Genomic DNA, 13,091 nt, shown 5'->3' with positions numbered 1-13,091 from the left:
GAAATGAGGCCATTCTGTTGCAAAAATTCAGAAGAGAAAAGTAATGCAGTTGTATTTAAACTTTCCAATTATTTTCAGCTGTTCAGGAGTTTCCTAGAATCTGAAGACATCCACTGACTCTGAGTTATTTTGGTTTCTATTTCCTCTGTTATTTTGTGGTTGTGCCCAGGCAGTACATATTTAACAGAATTCCTTACATTTTGGAGGAGAATGAAACACATGTACACTTATCCATCTTTTTTCATTATCAAAGAAGTTCCAGTTTTTTGGAAAAGTCATACAGAAAATACAGACTTCCCATATACATTATTCACCTCACACAGTTTTCTCTATTATTAACAATTTGTATTTTCACTACAATTGATGAAACAATATTAATTATGCTATTAACTATAGTCCATAACTTCAATAGAGTTCACTGCTTTTACAGATCTATTTTTATTTATTCTAGTAATAAATATACCACCCCAAATTTCCCAGTTTTAACCACTTTCAAATATATAATACAGTGGTGTCCATTATATTAACCATATTGTGCCAGCATCACCATCCTTAAGAAAATTTTTCCATCACTACTATTAAAAACTGTACCAATTAAGCATTAGCTCTCTATTCTCTAGCATCACTCTGGCCCCTCTATCCTGTATTATATTTTCTGACTCTATGAATTTATACATTCTAAAATTATTTTATATAAACAAGATCACACAGTATTTTTCCTTTTATATCCGGCTTATTTTACTCAACAGGATGTCGTCAGGGTTCATCCATGTTGTCAAATCTATCAGAACTTCATTCCTTTCTACAGCTGAATAATATTCCATTGTGTATATATACCACATTTGGTTTACCCAGTAGTCTGTCAAGGCACCTGGGTTGATTTCATCTTTTCATGATTGTGCATAATGTTGCTATCAGCACTAGTGTACAATATAATCAGAGCCCTGATTTAAATTATTTTAGTATGTACCCAGAGTAGAATTGTTGAGAAATATAGTAGTTCTGTGTTTAACTTTTTGAGGGACAACCAAAAGCCACTGTCTTCCATGGTTGTTGCACCATTTTAATGCCAAACACGATGAACGAGTTTCACAATTTGTCCTCATTCTCTCCAACACTTGCTTTTTTTTTTTTAAATAGTAGCCATTCTGGTGGGTGAGAAATGGTATCTCACGGGGGTTTTGATTTGTATTTGCCTGATAACTGATGATGTTGAACATCTTTATATGTACCAATTGGTCATTTGTATATCTTCTTTGGAAAAATAGGTGTTCAAATTTTGCCCATTTAAAAAAATTTTAAAAATTGACTTGTCTTATTGTTGTTGAGTTGGATTTTTTATATATTATAGATATTAAACTGTTATCAGGTAGTATTCAGTTTCCAAATATTTTCACCCATTCTTTAGATAGACTTTTTACTTTTGTGATGGAGTCCTTTGAAACACAAAAGTTTTTCATTTTCATGAAGTCATACTTATCTGTTTTTTTCTTTGGTTGCTTATGTTTTGGGTGCAGAATCTAAGAAATCATTGCCTAATGCAAGGTTCTGAAGATCCTTTGCTATGTTTTCTTCTAGGTTCTTTGTAATTTGCATTCTTATATTATGTCTTTTATATATTTTGAGTTAATTTTTGCATATGGTGTGAATAAGGGTCTGCCTTCATTCTTTTGCATATGGATTTATAGCTTTCCTAGCATCATTTGTTGAAGAGTCTAATCTTTTCCATTGAGTGGACTTGGCACTATTGTCAGAAATTGACTGGCCATAAAGATAAGGGTTTATTTCTGAACTCTGAATTTATTTCCATTGGTCTATATATATCCTTGGGCCAGTACCATGTTGCTCTAATTACCAAAGCTTTATGATTTTTTTTTTTTTAACATGAGCAGGCAATGGGAACTGAACCCGGGTCTCTGGTATGGCAGGCAAGAAATCTGCCTGCTGAGCCACCATGGCCTGCCCTGTTGGTAGGTTTTTTATTACTGATTCAATCACTTTCTTGTTATTGATCTGTTGAGATCTTCTGTTTCTTCTTGAGTCAGTGCGGGAATTTTGTGTGTTTCCAGAAATTTGTCTATTTCATCTAGATTATCAAATTTGTCAGGGTGTCATTGTTCATAGTATCTTATTATAATTCTTTAATTTGTGAGATCGGTAGTAGAGTCCCCCTTTCATTTCTGATTTTAGTTATTTGCATCTTCTTTCTTTCTTTTCTTTGTCAGTCTACCAAAAGGTTTGTCAAGTTTTCAGATACTTTCACAGAACCAAATTTGGGATTCTATTTTTTTTTTAATTCTTGATTTCATTTATCTCTAATTAAATCTTTGTTATTTCCCCCTTCAGGTTGCCTTGGGTTTCATCTTTTCTTCCTTTTCTATAATCTTCAATTATGATGTTGTAGCTCTGATTTTGGATCTTTCTTATCTTTTAATGTAAGCATTTACAGTTATAAATTTCACTTTCAGCATTGCCTTAGTTGCATTCCCTATATTTTGATATGCTGTATTTTCATTTTCATTGGCCTCAAGAGTTTTCATAATTTCCCTTGTGACTTCTTTTTTTACCCGTTGGTGATTGAAGAATATGTCATTTAATTTTCACATATTTGAGAATTTCCCAGTTTGCCCTGAATTTTTTTGATTTCTTGCTTCATTCCATTGTGGTTGGAGAAGATACATTTTATGATTTCAATATTTTGGAGTTTACTGAAACTTGACCTAACATAGGTTCTACCCTGGTGAATGACCTTTTGTGCTAGAGAAAAATATGTATACTACTGCTGTTGGGTGAAGTGCTCTATATGTCTTAGGTCTACTTTGTTTATAACATCATTCAAGTCTTCTAGTTCCATGTTGATCTTCTATCTAGATGCTCTGTTTATTACTGAAAGTAGAGTATTAGATTATCCCAGTATTAAAGCAGAACTCTTTCACCCTGCAAATCTCAAAATTTACTTCATATATTTTGGGCCTCTACCATTAGTTGTTTTTTTATTTGTTTGTTTGTTTTGTATGCTGTATAGTGGGGTCACATTTCATTCTTTTTCCATGTGACTATCCCATAATTGCAGTGCCATTTGTTGAATTTTTGTTTGGCTGTTTTCTTTGTTTATTTGTTTGTTGAGGAAGTGCATGGGATGCTAATCGAACCTGGGTCACCTGCATGGCAGGCGAGAATTCTACCACTGAACTACCCTCGCACCCCTAAAATAGATAGGCTTCTTTTTTGGCATGGGTAAGCTCTGGGAATCAAACCCGGGTCTCTGGCATGGCAGACAAGACTTCTATCACTGTGCCAACGTTGCCCGACTTACCATTAGTTTTATATATATTTATAATTATTATTTCTTGTTGTTGAATTGACCCTTTTATCAGTATAAAATGATCTTCTTTGTCCCCCTGAACAGTTTTTAACTTAAAGTCTTTTAAATCTAATATTAGTATATCTACCCCAGGTCTCTTTTGGTTACTATATTCATGGTATATAGTCTTCTATTCTTTCACTTTCAATTTATGTGTTATAGTTTATTGAATGCAATATACCATAAATTGAAAAACTTTTAAAAAGAGAATTTATTACGTTACAACTGTATAGTTCTAAGGATATAAAAATGTCCAAGCTAAGGCATCCAAGGAAATACACCCTGACTGAAGAAAGGCTGATTGGTCTGGAACATTTCTGTCAGCTGGGAAGGCATGTGGCTGGTAGGTAGCTGACATCAGCTGGTCCCTTGGCTTCTGTTTTCAAACAGCTTCCCCTGGTGCATTTTCTTTTTGCATCTCCAAACATCTCTCTCTGTATCAACTTGGAGGCAACTTGTGTTTTCTCCAAAATATTTCCCTTTGAAAGGATTCCATTAAACGAATCAAGATCCACCTTGAATGGGCAGAGTCATATTTCCATTGACTCAAAAGGCCACACCCACAGTTGGGTGTGTCCCATCTCCATGGAAGTAATCTATTGCACCCACAATTCAGTGGGTCTGTTTCCATGGAAACAATCTAATCAAAGATTTCTACCATACAGTATCGAATCAGATTAAAGGACATCGCTTTTCTGGAGTACACATCACTTTCAAACCAGCACAAGTAATCTCTCATTTATTTCTGTATGTATTTTCATATTTTTTATGGTTATTATGTTGCATTTGTTTCACATCCTAAATATATATCGCATTTGGTTTGGTACCAACTTAACCTCAATAGCACACACATACATTGTGCCCCCAAATTTTTTGTGTTACTTGCTACAAATTATATCTTTTCATTTTTTGCCCATAATAATAGATTTATCATTCTTTTTCATGCACTTACTTTTACGAACTTGCAAGAAGTAAAAAGTACAATACAATAGTAGTAGCATTTATAATTAGCCATACAATTACATTTATGGCAAGTTTATAATTATTTATGCCACTTCTGTCTTATGTCAAGTGTCATTTCCTTTGAGTCTTAAGAACCTTTTTAGCACTGATTGTAGAGTAGGTCTAGTGAGGGCAAACCCTGTCTGCTTTTGTATTTCTGGAATTGTCTTATCTTTCCCTCATTTTAATTTTAATATTTTAAAATTTTATTTCATTTTATTTTATTTAAAAAATGTATTGAAAACAAATGTGAGAGAACATGTGGACACTCTTGCAAATACAGAGGTGAGGGAAGCAAGGAGCTCACCTTCCTTTTCAAAAGACAGCTTCAATGGATATAAAATTCTTGGCTGGCAATTATTTCCTTGCATTACTTTTACCATATCACTGCCTTCTTTCATCCATGGTTTCTGATGAGAATTGGCCTTAATCTGAATGAAACTCTCTTATATTAACACTTCGCTCTTCTCTTGCAGGTTTCATACTCTCTTTTCGTCCTTGGCATTTGACAGCTTGATTACTATGTGTCTGGACATGGCCCTCTTCAAGTTTATCCTGTTTGGTGTTCATTGTGATTCACGAATGTGCATATTCATGTCTTCTGTAAAATTTGGGAAGATTCCCACCATTATTTCTTTGAGTGTTCCTCTTGCCTCACCCTTTCTTTGCCTCATACCGGTATGCTTTATAGTGTCCTACACATCTCTTATGCTCTGTTTGCTTTTTTAAATTCCTTTTTCTTTCTCTCAACCTGAATCAGTTCAGTTGTCTTGTCTTTGAGATCACTGATTCTTTCTTCTTTCCAACTCTAGTCTACTTTGGCTGTTTACTAGAGATTTTGTTTTCCATTATTGTGGTTTTCAATTCCTGTGTTTCTTTCTGGTGTCTTATTAAAATTTCTGTCTCTTTATGAGACTCTCTTATTATTCATTCTATGTTTTCCTGAGATCCTTTAGTTCTTTCTCTAATTTTTCCATATGTCCTTGAGCTCATTGAGGATCACTTTGATTAAATAAAGTCTTTGTCCAGTGAGCCCAAAGTCGGTCTTCTTTGTCAGTGATTTCTGGATTTTATTTTGTTGGTCTGGATGGGCCATCATTTCCTGTTTCTTTGTTTGTGTTGTAATCCTTATTGCACTCGGTATATTTTAATATTTTAAAGGGTTAATTCTGGGATTTAGTGTCTGAGTTGTGTGATTCTTAAATTAGTATCCAGCTAATGATATGACAGACATTTCTCTGAGTATTAGGAGTCAACAAAATAAACAAACCAATGCAAAAAAACAGCTTTTATATTTTTGTATATGGCTTTGTGTTGGCTGGCCCTTTCTTTCAGAGTTTGGCCCTGCTATCAAGATAAGCCTGAGACAAATGTGAATTACAGGATCTTCCCCATCTTTTATGAGCATTCACTTTATCCTGGGCTTGTGCTTGTTTGTGGCTTTAGGGATTGCATCCTTTACAGGAATTCAAATGCCCCCTCTACTCCCTGTGAAAGAGGATTTCTCCTCCTTCTGGGTGCTCTACTGGGTGACTTAAAAGAGGCAATTCTTTGCCCCAAGCTGCTTTGGGTTTATTGCTTCTCACACTGATTTAGCTATCCACAAACTGCTTCTGCTTGCAGGGCAAGTTCTGGGAAGGCAAACTGGAGACAGTTTTGATTTAGTCTCTCAACTCTCGATAGATTGGCACCGACATATAGGTCCTGCAGTATGTGCATAGGGTTACTCAGTCCCTTTGGAACGAGGCCAAGGACCCAGAGTGGGTGTGCAGGCTGGCTCCACACTGTGCACAGGTGGGGTCGGAAAAGGAGCCCATAGGGGCACCACGAACTTCCCCTACTGTTTTTTAAACCTGTGCTGTTGTTATTGTTTTGTTCAGCTCTAAACCATTTATACAACCCTTTCACTGCTTTCTGGAGTTCTTAAGAAGATTGATCTGCCAGTTTTTGCTTTCAGCTCAAAGATTTGCAGGTCAGGGGATGGCACCCTGGTGCATCTTACACCACCATCCACTTCAACCAGAAGCCTGGATGTGATTTTTAAAACATATTTTGTACATTAGTAGAATATCAGATTTTTTAACAAATAATGTTTCTCTTCCAAGCAACTTCTTAGCTAACCTACTGATTTATCCGCTCTCATCCTGTTGAAATAAATGTGATTACATTTTAAAAACTCTAAATGAACTGAACCCCAAATGGCCAACTAAAAATTATGTAATATATGCATATATATATACAAAATATTATATACATAATTGCGGAGAAGAGACACCATAAAGAAATGTTTGGAGAAGCAGGTTTTACATATAACTCAGCAATTCTTACTTCTGTGTCTATACAAGGAATGAAAACATATGTCCACACAAAACTTGTACATAATTGTTATAACAAAATTATTCATAATAGAAGAAACAACCTAAACTTTCATCACCTAATCAATGTGTAAATAAATATATCCATACAATAGAATATTATTTAGCAGTTTAAAGGCATAGAGTACTGATTCATTCTATGATGAACCTTGAAAACATGTGAGGTAAAATAAGACATTCATAAAATATCACTTCTTGTATGATGTCATTTATGTGAAATATCCAGAAGAAGCAAATCATACAAAAAGGAAAGTAGATTCATGATAGCATGCTGGAGGGTAGGGTTAGGGGGACATGCAAGTGATTTGCTAATGGATGCAGGGTTTTTTTTAGGGGTTATAAAAATGTTCTAAAATGAAGACTTTGGTCATAAGTCCACGACTCTGGGAATATACTAAAAACCATTTGAATTGTTCATTTCAACCAGAAAATTACATGGTATGTAAGTTATATCTCAATAAAGCTGTTAATTTTTTTTAGAAAAGCAAGCTTTAAATTTGATTTTCAAAAATTATTAGTGATCCATAAGAAACGGAATTCAGGTAATTATCAATAAATCCTTTTGCAAATACTACTATTCACACTAACGGGTGTTGTTGCATTCTTATCCTTAATGTTTAATCATCCTTTAGAAAGTGGTATTGTCCTAAAGAAAACTTCTTTTGTAAGGAGAAAGGAAGAGAGCAAGGAAGAGGAAGGAGAGAAAGAGGGAGCCAGAGATGTTGAGTTGAGGAAGTAATCTTTGAGTTACGTTGTTACATTTTGGGGTATGTGTTTGGGGACTAGGAAAAGTAGATGTTCTGTTTGTAATAAACCACTGATGAGAAATCAAAGGAATTTTACATAGGACTTTTATTTTAAAATGCACCTGTGTGTGCGTGTGTTGGGGTGGGGGTGGGGCAAAATTCTTGGCTACTAGTGAGAATCATGTTTCCATTAGGTCTGTGAATGGATGTGATATTCCTAATTTCTACAGTGAGATTAGTTAAATTCAATGATAGTGATTATTCAAGGTTTGAAATTGGCAAGTTGGTGGTAATTCTAAATTAGAGTGTTAAAATCCATCAAGACAAAGCTATCACATGAAATATAGGTTGAGTAGGGAGGCTAGAAGAGTAACAAGAATAAAACTTGGTATTTCTTGAGACAGATTGGGGATCAATCTACTGGATGCTATGTCAATATTACTATTAAGATCTATAATTTATTGGGCATTATGCCAGGCCATTTAAGCTTTTCCAGCAACTGTACATGATAAGGATTATTAATCACCGTTAGTGTGTGAGAAAGTTGAAGTCCAAATAGGCTAACTATATACTCTTAGCTGGCAAGTGGCAGAGGAAAAATTCAAATCCAGGATGACCTGATCTCAAAACTCGTCCTATTTAGAGCATGCAGTAGTGTTGCCCTTGTTACAAATATCTTGATAAACATACAAAAGTCACTTTAACTGATTTCATAGTGAATTAAATTAATCTTGACTTCAATTTGATTCATCCTTATTGTTTCTTGAAACTCTTATCATTAAAAATATATAGGTATTCTTGTTTTCATGGTTAAGAATGTTCAGTTTTTCTTGGTGTGATTTTTAAGTTAGGAAAATAAGCCAAGTGAAATGCTATTTTTTGGAACTCAGAAAAATGAATTTTTTCTTGATAACCTAGATTGTCTCTCTGTATAAACAAATTTAACTAATTAAACCTCTTCATCCTACAACTTTATTGACAGGATGCTGATCTAGGGGAAAAAAAAAGATACAAAGCACCAGTAGACAAGCCAATAATAATAATGGCTGGCTCTGGCCCAATAATTCACAATTCTGCAGCGTTTTCACACAGCCTAGGTTATTTGAACAGATGGTATTACCACTGTTTTACAAGTGAGTAAACTAAAATTCAGAGAGGTTATGCCACTTTTAAAGGGCCACACAGTTGAGATTTCAGTGTGGCTGACTAAGTTCTGCACATACTTTTGGTATACCCAATGGATTACTGAACTCTAGAAAAACAGTTTTGAAAATTAGAACAGTAGACAAATGAAGAGTAATAAATGACAAGGGTTTAGAGCCCTAGAAAGAAGAATTTTTTATTACGTAATTTTTATGTTCAGTCAATTTTCTCATCAAGCAAGTGTGATTTAATAATGCTGGTGGAACTACTAAATAATGAAATATAAGCATGAAAAAGTAGACCACTTATGCATTTACAATCTTGTCAAATATTTATATTAAAATAACACTCATAGAGCTTTCAAATATCTTTGGAGCTGATAAAGTATAAATTCCAGAAACAATCATGTAGGCTTATATTTTTCTTAATCTAAAAAAAGAAATGGTATATATGTATAAGACAAAGAAAGTAGAGCTATTATAGGGCTGACATACAATTATGAGTGTATAAGATATCCTTAAAATGTAAATCTAATGTTTCTATCTCAACATAATTTATTCAATGAATATTTATTACATGCCAACTGTTTTTCAGGCACTGTATTAAACAGATGTGAAGACAGCCCAATTTTTAAAATAGTGATTATAGATCTACATATAATCCCTTAATCCCTGTGGCAGAGACCAAGTATATGTTCTTTCAATGCATTTCCTGTGCCTCCTGTTGCATGCACTGAACCATATTGCTCAGCCTTCCTTAAAATAAAGGGTGACCATGTGACTGAGTTTCGTTTGGCTCAGTACCTCCTGTTTTCCATTCATTTTACTCTTACCACTGCTAGCTGTGGACTTGGGTGCCAAGTACTGTAGATGGCAGAATCACGGGATGGTAGAAGTCTTGGATCAGAGTCACCCACCAATCAGGACACCCATTATATACTGTATGTGAACTTATATTCTACTGGAGGAGACAGACAGAAAAAGGGAAAATAAATATACACCATAGTTGTGAGTTACTATAAATGCTCTGAAGGATGAAAAGGGGTCACATGATAGAAGGTGATAAAGTGGTCAATAAACACTCCTTGAAAAAATGGTACTGAAGCTGAGCAGGAAGCTTTCTAAAAATACATAACAGAAAGTCAAGGTCCTGTCGTAGGAAATAGCTCTGATCCACTGAACTAATTGGTCCCTGATGAAACCCCAAAACTTCATATTATAATCCTCCAATTTCCAATAGTCTGATACTATTACCTTTTTCAATAAAATTATATCAAGTGGAAAAATTTCTATCCTTATATAAAAATGTTTGAGACATAAAGCTATTTTTCCAATTGGCATAGTTTACTATTTTTAAACTCCTTAGATTTACCATGCTCAATGTATTCAATTGGGCTGAGACTGACAGCAAGATAAATCTTTTTAGTTATTCATGATTAACTTGAATATCAATGTAGTTAATATTCCTTAAAGCAGATTTAACTCTGATGAATCTGAATTGAACAGAACTCTGGAAGACACGTGGAGATGATAAAAAGAAACTCTTAAACTTAATGTAGGTATGTTTGATTAAAGAAACCGTTCCTAAATTAGAAAAACTACAGGAGCAAGTTTACAGTCTTTCCTAGAGTCACATGTAGGAAAGCATCCATCATCCCCTCTCAGGTTGGTTTTAAAAGTTCACCTCAGAAGACGATAAAAAAAAGGTGCTGGGTACATTTCATATGTATGAAGTTAGATTAAGAAATCTCACTTAGAATCACACTAGGTGAGGTTTTTAAGATATCAAAATAGATTTCCAGTTTACACATTTTATCCAAGATGTTTCAAGATGGAACTTTGAATTTATGAATAAATGAACCTAGAATCTTCCAGATGTTGGGGTGGTGTGACCTAGTTTATGAAGCAGGAGACAAAGCTCAAGGTTGTGAGTGTGACATAGAAACCTGAGAGCAGGAATCGTGAGGGGGAATCAGGAATGAAGTCCAGGATCTCTCGGCAGGCATCTGGGCCTCTTTCCATCACACCGTGTTCTCCATAACCACTGAGGGACATTTGTGATTGTAGAAGAATGAAAGCATCCAATTTTCCCATATCTTTGCAATATTTTGTTTTGTTTTCCTGTAATCTCTCACGGAGTACACCTAACCGTGATTTATTTCCGACGTAGTTTTGGAAAGCATAGTCACCAAATATTTTGAGAATATAATCTCATAAAAAAATTGACACCAAAACAAAGAAACAAAGAAAATAAAAATAACTTCCTAGGGCTAATTAAAATGTGTAATGTTAGGATCCATTTGCAAAAAAATCAGTATCATCATTTCAGTAACTTTGATCCATAAGATTTATTTCTTCCTATTTAATATTTCATATCGGTAGTTTTGATTAGAAAATTTTTAACTCAGGAATTCGATCTATCACTTTTTGTTGATGTAAGTAACTGGTTTAGTTCCATAGGAGTATATGGATAGCTTTGGATTTTATTCACAATATTTTCCCACAGTAATAGACACTGTCTCCCTTCAATTGCATATATCACTTGTGTCACTTAGCTATCTTATCTCAATTAATGTTCCCAATAATCCCATAATTAAGTATTAAAATTATCACCCATATTTTACTGAATAGAAAACCGCATGTTAAAGGTGAGAAAATTTTCACAAATCACACAATTGTTCATTGTTGGAGGCTCTGTTTGAACCCTAGCTATCTGATTCTAGAGCTTCTGCTTTCGATTACCAGGCAACATGACTTCCAAATATTTTTTCTCTGTTGACCTCAGGTTATTTATTAACTAAATCAAAATTCTTTAGTTTTCTTTCTCTTTGCTCTTAAACAGGACCAAGCAAAAGCAAATAAATAACTTAAATAAGACCAAGCAAAATCAAATAAATAGCAACAATAACAAATGCAAGAAATTAAACAAACAACCTAACCAAGAATTAAACACAAATAATTCAAGGACAGAATTAATATAAAATGAACAAATAAACAAAATCACCTTTAATTTATATCATCAAACAAAGAACATTGTTAATTCTTTAAAAAGACCAAAAAAATCAAATAGGAATAATAGGCAAATGAGATTAAAAAAAAAAAGCTCTTGAAAATTAAAATATATATGTATTATTCCAAACATATTTAATATGAATTGGGATATAAAATTGAGGAAATCTAAGAAGCAGACCAGTCGAACAGAAAAATAAAAATAAAAAGTAGAAATTAAGTCAGGAAATAAAACACTACATTTGATTACTTGGCGTTCCAGAGGGGCAATAGAATAAGTAATGGATGAAGAAATAAGGAAGAATAATAGAGAAGTTGAAGAAGAGCAGATTTCAAATTTAACTGGCTCACCAAGTTCACCTCACACTTAATAAAGACATTTACTTGAACATGTCTTTGTAAAATTTTAGAAAACAATACCGGATTAAGACACAGAAAGACAGAGTAAAAGAACATTAAAAGCTTCCAGAGAGAAAAAAAAAAGAGCTCACAATAGAAAGCATAAATATCAAAATTGCATGACATTTTCACTAGCATCACTATACACTAGAAATCAAAAGACTTACACCCTAAAAATATCAAGGGAATATTGTTTTCAAATATGAATTCTATACCTAGCCAAGTTGACATTCAGGAGGGAGGACAAAAAAGAAAGAAAGAACAATAGACATTTCAAGCTTAGAAAGATACAAAATGCTGACTATTCATTAGTTCTTTTTTTGGCAGTTTTTGTAGTTGTGCTGAAGTAAAGATGCACAAGTAACTTGAGAACCGAAAAACTACAGAATCTAGAAAATGCAGAAAACCAAAAGGGAAATTATCCAGACGAAAGCTTTATCACTGGGTAAAAATAGCCGAGATTAGAACAGAAGCAAAAAGGCATTTAAGACAAAAGTCCCCGTGAAAAAGAAGGATTCAAAGAATCAATATCATGAAAAGCTTGAAAAACTTGAAGGGGAAATCTCTTTTGTAATTGCAAGATAAAATCTTAGATTTGAACTGCAAAACACTGAATAAATTTAACGTCACTCAATTAAGTAATTAAAAAATTAGGAAATTATGACAGCAGAGAAAGAAATGTGGTCCTAGTATCTCACTGGTTATGCTGTATGTATTATTTTCCTGATAATAGTGATACAAACAGTTTTAATAGTTCTCAACTTCCAGAATCAATTGTTATTGCCAAACATAGAACACGTAACTATAGTTAAAGGAAAGACCATGTAAGTTTAAATCCAGATAATAAAACTAAATATACAGAACACAAAAGTTAAGAGATAGGATATAGCTACATAAAAATATATATGGTTTAGACTTTTTCAGGCACTACAGAAAGAATCTAGACCCAAAATTTCAAAAGTTTTTTATTTGGTTCTAGTGGAAAAGGCTGTAGGTAAGGAGATTTGTGGCAATAGGCAATTTGTTTTCATTATAAGCCCCCCCCCCCCTTTTG

This window comes from Tamandua tetradactyla, chromosome 15 (assembly GCF_023851605.1).
Source record: "Tamandua tetradactyla isolate mTamTet1 chromosome 15, mTamTet1.pri, whole genome shotgun sequence".
NCBI classification, from domain to species: Eukaryota; Metazoa; Chordata; class Mammalia; order Pilosa; family Myrmecophagidae; genus Tamandua; species Tamandua tetradactyla.
Note: the sequence above shows the minus strand (reverse complement) of the source record.